The sequence below is a fragment of the Anolis carolinensis genome, unplaced genomic scaffold, assembly GCF_035594765.1.
Source record: "Anolis carolinensis isolate JA03-04 unplaced genomic scaffold, rAnoCar3.1.pri scaffold_13, whole genome shotgun sequence".
Lineage (NCBI taxonomy): Eukaryota > Metazoa > Chordata > Lepidosauria > Squamata > Dactyloidae > Anolis > Anolis carolinensis.
This window is the reverse complement of record NW_026943824.1, coordinates 10737780-10752258: the sequence shown is the minus strand read 5'-3', so window position 1 is coordinate 10752258 and position 14479 is coordinate 10737780. Positions and strand designations below refer to the sequence as shown.

At 38.2% G+C, this 14479-nt stretch overlaps 1 long non-coding RNA gene across 1 annotated transcript; it reads left to right on the top strand.

Annotated features, from left to right (window-relative positions):
• Window positions 1–1269: 1269 nt before the first annotated feature.
• Window positions 1270–13862, top strand: LOC134294189 (uncharacterized). Its single transcript, XR_010001163.1, has 2 exons — window positions 1270–1951; window positions 13692–13862. It is a non-coding gene; the product is annotated as an uncharacterized LOC134294189 (long non-coding RNA).
• Window positions 13863–14479: the final 617 nt, after the last annotated feature.

Below are 14479 nucleotides of genomic sequence, written 5' to 3'. Positions count from 1 at the left end.
ATTGTGAAAGGTGAGATCAGTTAAAAATTAAACTCAACAATGTGTTGAGTATCCTTTATCTGGAATTCTGAAATCTGAAATGCTCCAGTGTCTTAAATTTTGAATAGAGATACTCAACTGGCATTAAGGTACATATATATTTCTGTCCAGAAGCCATGAATGGGGACCACATTTCTGGTTCCCAGATAGGGAGGCTAGTGCAAAGTATTCACAGTAATCCAATTGTCATGTCCCATGAAGACCCTCACTGTTTACTCCTAGTTAAGCCCTTTTTTAGTTAGAGAGATTGATATTTTATGTACAATTTCTGGTGGGTGTCTACAAATAGCACACCCAGTTGGAGTTGTAGTCAAGTCCAGTCAGAGTTAAATATTGAGACCATTTTAGAGACAGTTGAACACCATACAAGAAAGAGACAATAAGAAGAAATAAAAATTGAAGAGCCTCGGTTTGGCCAGAACTGTGTCTATCTCTCAAAGACTTTATCCCTTCTCATAAAGACTTTGTAGTGAGACTCAGGAGGAGAGAAAGTCTAAAATTCTTGTCAGTTAATACATTCTTGTTTGATTCAACTATATAGTCTCCAATCTGTTTCCTGCGCAGCCAGTTCACCTTCCAAGCAGTTGAGATAGCATGGGGGCAGAACACCAATGTTAGTCTGCAGAGTGGTAATCCAACACACAAACCACTACATTGCACTGTTTATGACTTAATTAATGTTGTTAAGTGGATGTTTGTTTAATGGTATTTTAATTTAATATTGCAGATTGTTTTTACTATATTGTTTCAAAGCCAGTTTGGATCACATATGGGGCCAAAGTGGGATACAAAGAAACTAAATACAGCTAGGTTTCCATTATGGACAGATGAAACCAGCAGTCTAGGCAATACATCAATACAGTAGAGTCTCACTTATCCAAGACTCGCTTATCCAAGGTTCTGGATTATCCAAGGCATTTTTGTAGTCAATGTTTTCAATATATCATGATATTTTGGTGCTAAATTCGTAAATACGTTAATTACAACACAACATTATTGCGTATTAAACTACTTTTTCTGTTGTATAACATGATGTTTTGGTGCTTAATTTGTAAAATCATAACCTAATTTGATGTTTAATAGGCTTTTCCATAATCCCTCTTTATTATCCAAGATATTCGCTTATCCAAGGTTCTGCCGGCCTGTTTAGCTTGGATAAGTGAAACTCTACTGTATATTCACAGGCTGCCCCCCAATATATTCACAAATCAGGCTTATTTAAGCCAGTCCCACACAGATAAGGAAGATGTGCTTTTCTCTCAGTGCTTGTTCTCTCTCTTCCTTTCTCTCCTTTCAGCTTCTAAAGTTTAAACCACAAGTGATTTTTCAGGGGAACTTGACTTATCTCCGTTGCGGTGCTTAATATCAGATATTTTATGATGATCCGGGGGTCTTATTACCATAGCAGAGAGAAAAAGCAATTCAGAGAATTTCTAAAGGCATCAAGTTCAATGTTGTCGGGGAAGTCGAGTGCTTCTGGTTAAGCAGCTCGTAGGGGCAAGTCGGTGCGTTTTTAACCATCTCAAATTTACATTACAATCTGATTGTTCCTCCTCTGAGATCAAAATAAGAGCCTCAGACAAAAGAAAAGGAAAAAACTGTTGGATTCATTATTGGAATTTAGTGGTGCCAAACTGAAATGGAATGCCTGGCCTTAAGGATAACAGCTTGCTTGCTGCATAGTGGAGCTGCTCTCTGCCACCAGGCAGATGGGCTTTAGAGTCCTTTCCACTATGACCTATTATGTTACATACATTTATATACATGTAGCTGTGGAACAGAGGCGTTGAATTGCAACAATGCATAACTGGAGAGCAGCAAGAGTGCCCAAAAGAGGTGTGCAATTCGGCCAAAAGGTTCCTTTTTCGGCTAACCCCTCATTCTGCTTACTGGGAAGTTACTCGAATTGGAGGTGTGTTGCCGTTTTTGTTCGACGATTCAGCCCATTGGCTACAATGGGAAACCTTAAAGGCTCAGTCCTACTGTCTGTTTGAAGCAAGTGTGAACGTTGCAATTGGCCACCTTGATTAGCATTGAATGGCCTTGCAGCTTGGAAACATGGCTCCTTCCTGCCTGGGCGGAATCTTTTGTTAACCCATTATTTAAAAAACCTAAAAATTAGGACAGCAACACTCAAATACTAGGAGAATTCCAGACAGGAAATAATCAGGGCCAGCTAATAACAGAAGATTTCCCCAGACAGGCAGGAAGCAGCCAGGCTTTGAAGCTGCAAGGCCATTCAGTGCTAATCCACCTTGAGTCCCCTCAGGTGAGAAAGGTGGGGTAGAAATGTTGTAAATAAATAAATAAGATGGCCAACACGTTGAATTTAAATTCTTGGTGGACGATAACAAATTAATACAGTAGAGTCTCACATCCCACCTTTGCTTATCCAACGTTCTGTATTATCCAACTCAGTCTGCCATTTAGTAGTCAGTGTTTTGGTAGTAAATATTTTCAATATATTGCGATGTTTTGGTGCTAAATTCATAAATATAGTAAATACTACATAATGTTGCCATGTATTGAACTGCTTTTTCTGTTGATTTGTTGTAAAACGTGATGTCTGGGTGCTTAATTTGTAAAATCATAACGTAATTTGACATTTAAAAGGCTTTCCCTTAATCCCTCATTATCCAACATTTTCGCTTATCCAACATTCCGTTTATTCTACTGTATTCCAATTTCTAACTTTTAAAACCATTATCACCTTATGAGATGATTTAGTTCTGGGAATGACATCACCCCGTGGCATTATTCTTAGACTCCAAACTGGTTTAATCCAGTGGAACCTGATTGATATTCATTTTGTCAGTATACTTCAATGTGAACTTCATCACATTCATTCTGGAGCGATCATCCCATGCTTTAAGTTTGGCTTCCAATTTGTTAAATCAGATCTGTCTGTGCTGCTCTTTACTTGCCTCCCCTTTATTTCCCCTCTTTCTTCCCACAAAATCTTTCATGGTTAGCAAGCTGTTCGTTCGCTCTCTTTTTATTCTCAGACTAGACTCCGCACAGCCAGGGAAATCCTCGTCCCTGCGGACTGACTCACACTCTCCCTTTAATTGAGCTAATTGGAAGCAAGTATAACACATTCCTTAATTTAACTACAAACACAGTGATTACAAAACCATTCCAGAAAACCCTGGTATTTGCACCATCCTACGTTTGTCTTTTTTTTTTTTTTTTTTTTTAAAAAGAGGCACTCTTTTGCACTCACATTTACAATGGAGACATGAGACAGAAAAATAAGGACCCAAATTTACCTATAAGCAACAAGATTTGCAATAACTTATATTTGGAACTCCTATTTCTTTTCAGTCTAGATACTGTTTGAACGAGTTAATTTGGATATTAGTTTTCTGTTCTTATCCTCTGTTAGATATTGTTGTGGAAGTCATTGCCCCCATGGGGGGAAAAATCATTTTCCCCTTAGTAAAGGTAAAGGTTTTCCACTGACATTAAGTCCAGTCATGTCCGATTCTGGGGGTTGGTGCTCATCTCCATTTCTAAGCCGAAGAGCTGGCGTTGTCCGTAGACACCTCCAAGGTCATGTAGCCGGCATGACTGCATGGAGCACCTTTACCTTCCCGCCAGAATGATACCTATTGATCTACTCTCATTTGTATGTTTTCAAACAGCTAGGTTGGCAGAAGCTGGGGCTACGGTGGGAGCTCACCCCACTCTCCGGATCCGAACCACTGACCTTTTGGTCAGCAGATTCAACAGCTCAGCGGTTTAACCTGCTGAGCCATCGAGGGCTCCAATGCAACAGTTACAAATGAGTAAAAATAGGAACTTAACTTCTCCTGGTGGAGAGAAAAAGTGGAGTATAAATAAACATATTAATTTATTTATCGTGTCAGAAGCAAAACCGAGAGTACAAGTTGCATCCATCCCTAACTGGATTATGTCCATTTATATATCAGATATATATAAACCTTCCTTGCTGAGTTTCTCCATACCTCACAACCTCTGAGGATGCCTGCCATAGATGTGGGCGAAACGTCAGGAGAGAATACTTCTAGAACATGGCCATACAGCCCGGAAAGCATACAACAATCCTATGTTCATATACTTGGCTAATGATTCTCTTCCCGTTGATCATGGCCAGTGGTAATTGTTATTTATTGTCTATTTTAATTGTACAGTTGTATCTGTTTTAATATTGTGTCTTATATTGCTGACTATGTAGTGTATGTTATTGTTTTTGATTGGAAACTGCCCTGAGTCTCCTTGGAGAGATAGGGCAGTATATAAATATATTATTATTATTATTATTATTATTATTATTATTATTATTATTATTATATTATGTCAAAGCAAACAAGATAGACATGCTGGATTTCGTATCACAAAATCACAAGTCGAACACTTCCCAAGTATCTAGGACTGTGTGATGTATTTTCAGATGATGCGCGCAGATCCCAGTCGGGTGGCCTTTTGCAGTTGGCACATCGTGATTTTGTCAATGTCTATTGTTTCCAAATGCCAGCTGAGATCTTTTGGCACGGCACCCAATTTTATTTTTATTTATTTATTACTATTATTATTATTATTATTATTATTATTATTATTATTTTATTATGACACAGCAAACAAGATAGATATGCTGGATTTCATATCACAAAATCACATGTCGAACACTTCCCAAGTGTCTAGGACTGTGTGATGTATTATTATGATTATGATTATGATTATGATTATGATTATTATTGTATTTGAAAACACAAAGTAAAAAAAAACATAAACATAATAACTATGACCATAACAAAGCCACCGGTGGTGCAGTGGGTTAAATCCTTGTGACTTGAAGGTTGGGTTGCTGATCTGAAGGCTGCCAGGTTCGAATCCAACCTGGGGAGAGCGCGGATGAGCTCCCTTTGTCAGTTCCAGCTCCATGCGGGGACATGAGAGAAGCCTCCCACAAGGATGGTAAAAACATCAAAACATCCGTGCATCCCCTGGGCAATGTCCCTGCAGATAGCCAATTCTCTCTCACCAGAAGCGACTTGCAGTTCCTCAAGTCGCTCCTGACACGAAAGAAAAAACCGAGCCTCCAGTGGCTCAGTGTGTTAAAGCGCTGAGCTGCTGAACTTGCAGACCGAAAGGTCCCAGGCTCAAACCCGGGGAGCGGCTTGAGCGCCCGCTGTTAGCTCCAGCTTCTGCCAACCTAGCAGTTCGAAAACATTCAAATGTGAGTAGATCAATAGGTACTGCTCCAGCAGGAAGGTAACGGCGTTCCATGCAGTCATGTTGGCCACATGACCTTGGAGGTGTCTACGGACAATGCTGGCTCTTCGGCTTAGCAATGGAGATGAGCACCAACCCCCAGTCAGATACGGCTGGACTTAACGTCAGGGGAAACCTTTACCTTTTATGTGTGTGTACGTTCATGTATAAAACTCCTTTAGAAACAGAGGTCTACCAGTTGCTGACTGCTGATGTGCGTGTGAAACAGGCAGTGCACAATCACCCTACAGGCCTGCTCTGTTTTTTAATTTCAGCATCTCAGACTTGTCTTGCAAAGTAGCGGCTATTGTCAGATTCTGGCATTTCTTTGTGGCTATCTTGACTGAGTGAGAATAATTTCTCTCCCGATTTCATATGCACTCCCTTCCTGATATTCATGTCTGAAAATGAAGTCTAGATGTCCCCGAGGGGAGGTTTATTGCAGCGAAGCAGCCCCGATGTACTGAAAATGTCAAGTCTTAATGACAAGAAAACAGTTCGCTTGAAAGATACTGATTATGGGCCATGCAAGGCTTAAATTACAGGAATTCAACCCTCCAGCAAAGAGACTCTTAAAGTCCCCAGATCTGTGATCGCTCACAAAGAGCTTCAAACAAACACAGGGGAGCACTCCACTCCGGTTGAGCAGGCTTCAAAATGTCACGATCAGGGTTCAGGATAAGACAAATCAGGGAGGGTATTCACGTGTGTGGCAACTGTCCCAAAGATTTACTGAAAAAGAGGCTCTGTGTTTGTGTTTCATTCCATGGTTAGCCAACAGCTCTTTTTTGGGCCACATTTCCCCTTTTAGTACATTTTAATTTAAAAGGGATGTGATCTTTTAAATTATCTTTGGGTAGATAAAAGGTCCCAGGTTCAAATCCCGGGAGCGGAATGAACGCCCGCTGTTAGCCCCAGCTCCTGCCAAGCTAGCAGTTCGAAAACATGCAAATGTCAGTAGATCAATAGGTACCGCTCCAGCGGGAAGGTAACGGCGCTCCATGCAGTCATGCCGGCCACATGACCTTGGAGATGTCTACGGACAACGCTGGCTCTTTGGCTTAGAAATGGAGATGAGCACCAACCCCCAGAGTTGGTCACGACTGGACTTAACGTCAGGGGAAAACTTTACCTTTACCTTACCTTGGGTTATTTATTTATCACATTGGAAGTGAATTGAGAATACAGTTATCATGTATAGAAAAACCACAAACAAAATTCAAAACTTAGCATTATACTAAATTTCCTTTGACCAGAAGCTGGACACCATTTACACAGACACCATAATCCGTCTTGAAGTTGCCTCCAGGTGCCTACAAAATTTTCACCTTCAATGAGACTTCCAACATGCATCTTCTCAGAAACAATGTGTGAAAAGCACACTGGAAAGTCCAAAGGCAGCCAAAAATTCAATCATTGTATGGCTGCTGCAGAGCAGGAATTAGGATCAACATGCACAGCATATGTGGGGACTTCCGGTGAGCCAACGATGGCGGCGGGTCGGACTTGCTGAAGCTCCTCCAGCAAGCCACTGACTTCTAGCGGTTGGGTAGAGCTTTCAGCTCCCCTCTCCCCGGGGATAGAACCGGGGGGACGCAAGCCTCCGATCGTGGGTCTGGGGTGCGCCTTGGATGCAAGGTAAACCCCATTGCCCCACCAAGCCGCGGAGGTCCGCGAACCGCAAGTCAGGAAGCGGGCAAAAAAGCCTCGCATTTACTGCCGACCGGGCTCATTTTAAACTAAAAAGAAAAGAAGATTGCAAGAAATCGATTCTCTGGGATCGTGAGTGTTATACAAAGAAATTCCTACCTGATTGGGATACAAATCTGGTTGAAAAGATTTAATTAGCTTGGGACTTATATTGGATATATTGGCTATATTGGATAATTTGATCAATCGGATAAGCCTGAAGATCCAGGACGCATACCCTCCTGGATAATAGATATTTCCAGCAGACTACAAATAAATGGACTGAAATTTAGAAAAGAAAAAACAAACAATTTTTGGAACTTTGGAACATTTAATTTGATCAATATATAAACTCTATAAGCCGGTCGGGTTGAGATTTGAATCTCCCCTCTCCCAAGAAAGCAAGGGAGGAACGCAGGTACCCCACCGTACCAAACTCTTTGTTTGCTCAACTCTTGGGAAAGGGTGCACAAAGTTTGGGTAAGGCTGGGGGGATTCGCCGACCGTGAAGAAACTGAAGCAATTGAAGATATATTGAAAATACACACCTATGTGAAGGGAAAATCAGTCGACCTTGACGCCATATTGTTGTGTCTATGGTGGGTGCTTCTTGTAAACAAAAGAATGAAGCACTGAAGATGGCGGGAAATAAGAGGAAGTGAGAAGAACGGAAGCGGAAGGAAGAAGAGGACGACCAGGAAGGACTTGTAAGGAAGGGCGACAGGGAGTGAGAAGAGGGAGAAGAGTGAACGTGCGCCCCCAAGTGGGAAGAAGACGGAGAGGACGTAGCAAATTTTCATGGAAAGACAGAAATAAAGGCTCATACAAGAGAAGATAACCAGAAGGAATTTAAGGAACTAAGGCGATTAGTTGCTTAATAGTAAAGGGATAGATAACCATTATAAGATAAAGGACTGAATAGAAGAGCCTTTCAAGATTTAACACAACATACAGATTATAAAAACAATAACAATAATATCAACTACAATATACCCCTACGGTAAAGGACTGATTGAGATTGATTGGGAGAAGAGGAAGAGAAGATTAACTCGAAATAGCGGAATACAGATAGTATATTTTTAATTTTAACCCATTCAATTAATTTAGAGGATGGCTGGACCTAAATTTAAACAGGACAAGGATTAAAAAGACACAAAAGGGACAATGAGAAGGCCATCTGAAACGGAAGATTTAGTCTTAAAAGATATTTTGAAAGAAATTCAGAAACTTTCTGATAAGCAGGATAAAAACGCAGAAGATCAAAAGAGATTTCAGAGAGAAATGCACCAAGAGATGTTAGAAATGAAGAAGGAAATAAAAGAGGATATAACACATATAAAAAATGAAATCAAAGCAACGCATGAAGAGATTCTAGATTTTAAAAAAGCGAGGGAGAAAATGGAAAAATCACAAATTAAACTTCAAAAAATGTGGATGAATTTCAAAAGAAGTCTTTGAAATTGGAAAAAACACAAGAATTAATGGAACAAAAAGAAATGGAATTTCAACTCAGATTTAGGAACTTAGAAGAGGAAACTAATGAGAATATAAGACAAAAAATTACACAGATTACGACAAAAATATTACAAAGACCAGAACAGGAAATGGGGAATGAGTTAGACAGGATATATACAAACCAATTTTTCAAAACGGAATAAGGTGGCCAGAGATGTCATAGTTAATTTTGTGAAAAAGAGAACCAGAGATGAAATATTGATGATTAACAGTCGGAAACCTACCTTCTACAAAGAAAATAAAGTTATTATACTGAAGGAATTCCCCATTGCAACATTGAATAGAAGAAGAAATTATTTTTTCCTTACGGAAGAACTTAAGAAACGCAAAATCAGATTTCGTTGGGAAAAGTTAGAAGGAATCATGGTCACCTTTAAAAATGAGAAGCATTGGCTGACCTCAATAGATAAAGCGAAAGATTTTTATAAAGATCTTATGAAAGGAAACCATGAAGATACTTTAGAGATACCATTACCTCAGAGGAAAAAGAAGAGATACCACTTCACCACAAATTGGAGATTCAACCACTACGACTAATACAATGGAAGGTATAGCCGAAATGAACTTAATTGATCTGGACTCCGACGAAAAAGGGGAAGAAAGTGAGGAAGAAGATCCCGCAACCTCACTCACAGAACCAAAAAAACTGATCTAATGGGTGAATTTTTAAGGCAAATAAAATGCTATACAAACAATGTGAATGGCTGGAATTCTCCAAGTAAAAGAAAAATTATTATGAGACAAATTAGGAAAGGGAAATTTGATATTATATCACTTCAGGAAACACATATTTCTCAGAGACATGGAGCCCATCTGGTCAATAAAAGTTTGGGGAATGAATTCTACTCATCAGACATTAAAAAAGGGGGGGTGGTTACTTATGTAAATAGTAATATTCCTGCAGAATTGAGATTCAAAGACACAGAAGGGAGGGTTGTTGGAGTGGAAATCATGATAGACAATAAAAAATATTAATTTGTAATATATATGCCCCAAACGGGCCAAAGACCAAATTTGTAAAATATCTTCGGGAACAAATATCGAATACACAATTGGAAAACGTGATTATATTAGGAGACTTTAATGGAGTCTTAGACCCCAAAATGGATAAATCAACAAACAAAAGAAGTAGTAAAGATACACAAAGCACTCTCTCTAAAAATTTTATATCATTAAAATAAGAATTTGATCTTATGGATGTATGGAGATTAAAAAACCCAAATGTTAAAGATTATACTTTCTTTTCTTACAGACATGCAGTTTGGTCTAGAATCGACATGATATGGGCCACAAGAACCTTATTTACAAAAATTGATAAGCTGTCTATTCTCCCACGAGATAAATCTGATCATTGTGCTTTAGAAATGACTATAAATCAGAAAAGAACCACACCCAAATGGAGATTTGATGACAATTTGATGAAAAAAGCTGAAGACATTGAGAGATATAAAACACTTTCAAAGGAATATTTTGAATTAAACGATAGTCCAGAAATCAAGGAAGCAATAGTCTGGGATGCTTATAAAGCAGTAATCAGAGGCTATCTAATACAGCAAAAAGCTAGAATAAAAAAAGACAAAATAAAGAAACTTAAAGAATTAAATTTGGAAATTGAAAGAAAGGAAACCATATTGAAGAAATCACCAAATAATAGCGATGCATCAAAAGAACTAAAAATCCTGAAAAGAGAAAAACACAGATTTGAATTGGACAAAATAGCCAAACAATTAAGATTTATTAAACAACACAATTTTGAGAATGCTAGCAAACCAGGAGCGTGGCTGATGAGGAAAATACGAAAGAAAAGACAGAATCAAAAAATAACACAAATTAAGAAAGATAAGAAAATCACTACAAAAGATGATGAAATTCTCCAAGAATTTGATAGATTCTACTCACAACTGTACAAAGAAGAAACTAATGATTTGACAAAAATAACGCAATATCTTGGAAACCAGAAATGAGAGAAAATCACGGATGATCAGAGAGAAATCTTAAACAAAGAGATTTCAGAAAAGGAAGTAAAGAATGCAATAAGATCACTGAAATTAAATAAGGCCCCAGGCCCTGATGGATTTTCAGCAGGATTCTATAAAACAATGCAAGAGGAGATAGTGGTCTACCTGAAAAGAGTAATGAATAAAGTTCTGCAGAACAAAGAAATTCCGGACACATGGAGAGACGCAGAAATAATTGCTATACCTAAGGAGGATCAAGACACCACAAATGTGAGGAATTATCGGCCTATCTCTCTACTAAATTTGGATTATAAAATATTTACATGTATATTGGCCAATAGGTTCAAAGAATTTCTTTTAAATTGGGTGGGTCCAGAGCAAACAGGATTCTTACCAGGAAGGAAAATGAGTGAAAACGTTAGATGCATCCTGGACATTATAGAATATTACGAATGGAATCATCAAAAAGAACTAGCGCTTCTTTCCATTGACGCTGAGAAAGCCTTTGATAATTTAAATTGGTCTTTTTTCAAATTGTTATTTAAAGAGATAGATATTGGCTTCCAGTTTAACAATGCGGTAGATACCATATATGAGGATCAAAGAGCTAAAATTAGGATTAACGGGCAGTACTCACAAAACATTAAAATTGGAAAGGGTGTGAGACAGGGGTGTCCTTTATCACCCCTAATCTTTATTTTCGCTTTAGAAATTTTATTAAAAAATTTAAAACAGGACCAACGGCTGAAAGGTACAAAAATAGGGACAAATGAATTTAAATTAAGGGCTTTCGCAGATGATATTATATGTATTATTGAAGAACCAAGATCAAAATTACATATGTGGTTATCCAAAATTGAGGAATTTGGGGAAGTTGCTGGATTTCATATAAATAAGAAGAAATCTAAGATTTTAACAAAAAAATATTTCTAAGACAAATCAAGAAATCATACAAAATATGATGGGAATCTCAGTCACGAAGTAAATCAAATATTTGGGAATATGGTTGACGGCCAAAAATGCGCACTTATTGGAAAATAATTATAAATCAAAATGGAAAGAAATCAAAAATGATTTACAAAAATGGCAACATCTAAATATTTCACTACTGGGAAGAATTGCAACGATTAAAATGAACATTCTACCGAAAATTTTGTACCTATTTCAAAATTTACCCATAATTAGGACAATTAAAACATTCGCGGAATGGAATAAAGACCTTTCGAAATTCATATGGAATGGCAAGAAACCCAGAATTAAATATGCAACAATGACAGACAAAAAGATAGAGGAAGATTTGGCCTCCCTAATCTTAGACTTTACTTTGAAGCCTGTGCATTGTCATGGATTAAAGATTGGTGTAATCTAAAGCGAGAACCCATTTTGAATTTAGAAGGCTTTGACTTGAGGCGGGGATGGCATGCGTACATATGGTATGATAAGAAACAGATAGAAAAAAACTTTGGGAATCATTTTATCCGTTCCTCCCTAATAAAAGTCTGGGAAAAATATAAAAGATTTATGTACGATAGGATTCCGCTATGGATATCACCGTTAGAAGAAAATAATAGGAAACTTTTAGGTTGGTCTGAATGGCCAACTTATAAAGAAATTCTATATAAGAGAAATGACAGCTATCAGATAAAATCTCTGGAACAAATTAAAAGAAAATATAAAAATCTAACTTGGCTACAATAAGCCCAAATAAAACAAAAATTTTCGGTGGATAACGAAACTGGCTTCACTACAAATGAAAATTTTTGGGATAAGATCCTCCAAAATGATAAGAAAGAAATAACTAAGATATATGATAGATTACTAGATTGGATGAATGCAACAGAAGAAGTCAAAAATTGCATGCTAAAATGGGTCAAAAATATTGGCAGATCAATAAGTCTGGAGGAGTGGGAAGTCCTATGGAAAAAGAAATTAAAGTATACTTACGCATGGGATTTAAAGGAGAATTGGTTAAAATCATTCCATAGGTGGTATATTACACCGAAAAAATTAGGGGAAATGTACAAAGAAACTCAAAACGCCTGCTGGAAATGTAAGACTCATATTGGATCATATTTTCACACCTGGTGGTCATGTTCTGAAACAAGGAAATACTGGAAAATGATACACTCAGAATCCCAAAAAATACTAAAGAAAAAAATTCCCAATGAAACCAGAATATTATTTATTAGGTTTGACAGATTCGGAAACAAATTTTAATTTAAATGAAGACAAAATTTTTATATACATCACCACGGCAGCAAGGATTATTTATGCGAAATATTGGAAATTACAAGACGTTCCAACTAAAGACGAATGGCTAGGAAAAGTTGATGACATTAGAGACATGGACGAATTAACATTTCTGTTAAGAACTTATAGAGAACACTGAACAAATAAGACTGACTGGAATTTATTTAGAGATTATATGGCAACTAATATCACTTAATTTTTGGAAACTGTTAAAACAATTAGAAGACACAGGTTCAACCAGGACAAGACAAAACATAATATAATTTAATTAGATTTCCATAAGGGACGAATGGAAGTACAAAACATGTTACATGTGTGTGTGTGTGTATGTGTTCCTTTTTTTATCTATATATATGTATATCTTAAGTTTTTGTTGTAATGTGATGTTGGAAAATTCAATAAAAATTATATTAAAAAAAACATGCACAGCATATGTGAGGACAAGGCTAACACTAGAACATTCGGATTTTATAACTTGGATTCTGTGTAAATATGTTCCTTTACCAAGGAAACACAAACGGGACAATTTAAACTTCTTAAATCCACTTCTCCTGGGATTTAACAGGAGACTATAGAGTCACAATATCGCTCTCAGCCCTTCCTTTCCTGAAGGCCTTTAACTATATTCCTCAAAGAGGCTTCCTTTTCAAAACACAGTTCCCAAAACTATATATCTATCCTTACATTTTAAACTCCAAACCCCAACTGAAAAAGAATTCTTTGGCCGCCTAGCTCCAACTGTCACTTTGGCTCCACCCATCATTTGCATCAGCCAATCAGACTGTACTCACTGCAATGCCTGCCCGATCACTCCTTCCCCTGCTCTGCTGAGCTTCTGCAAGCAAGGCCTGCAAAATGGCCGCACACCAGCCCTGCAAGGCAGGCCATTCACCAACCCTGTAAGGTAGGTAAGATCAGTTACAAATTGATGTGGTACCTATCCTTATTAGATAGGTTCCTTCTTTGCAATGCATCTCACTGAAAGAGATTTTTTTTCTTTTACAGGGTTAATCTGCAATCCATGGATCTGTGCAAACTCCATCCCATCTTGAAGCCTATTCCTGGGGTGCCTGCATAAGTACTCTGAGGCAAATTGGATTTCTTTGATCCATATCCTGAATTGGATTAAACAGCTTTGAACTCCCACCATGAAATAAAGAGCCAGACACAAGAAAATGGATCTAAAGGGCCATTCTCTGACCTATTTATTGAAAGAACTGGTAATAACCTGTAGAGGGAAAATCTGTAAAAAACACACAAAATCTGTAAAAAACACACACAAATCTGTAAAAAACACACCTGTAGAGGGAAAATCTGTAAAAAAACACTCATGTAAATCATGAGTGAATGGCTACCTAGTGAGCCTCGTCCCGGGTCCAGGTGTCACTTCCTCTGACCACCTCCAAGGATATGCGTGCACCAAGGATCCCGAAGGCCGACCAAAAATTCTTAGTCTGCACCCTCGGCCAATCATAGTTGGAAGGCCATCCTGAGGGCGCTCTCTCCCAAACCAGTCTTTCAAGAGTGAGAACCCTCAATCCAGCCCCAAGGGAAGCTCCCATTTAATGAAAACTTATGGGGACTTTTGGGGAGTCCACCCTTCATCCCTAAGGGGGGGGGGGTGCCACGGTGCCTACCATACCTATTTAACCTTAAACATGCCACTAAAAGAGCCAGGCGTCTGCCTCGTCTCTTTTTCCCACTAGGCTGGCCAACATATCTTTTCTTCCCTCTTTCAAATCGCTCACAAACACAACATTCCCCTCCTCTAAGAGGTGAACTCTATCGGCCCT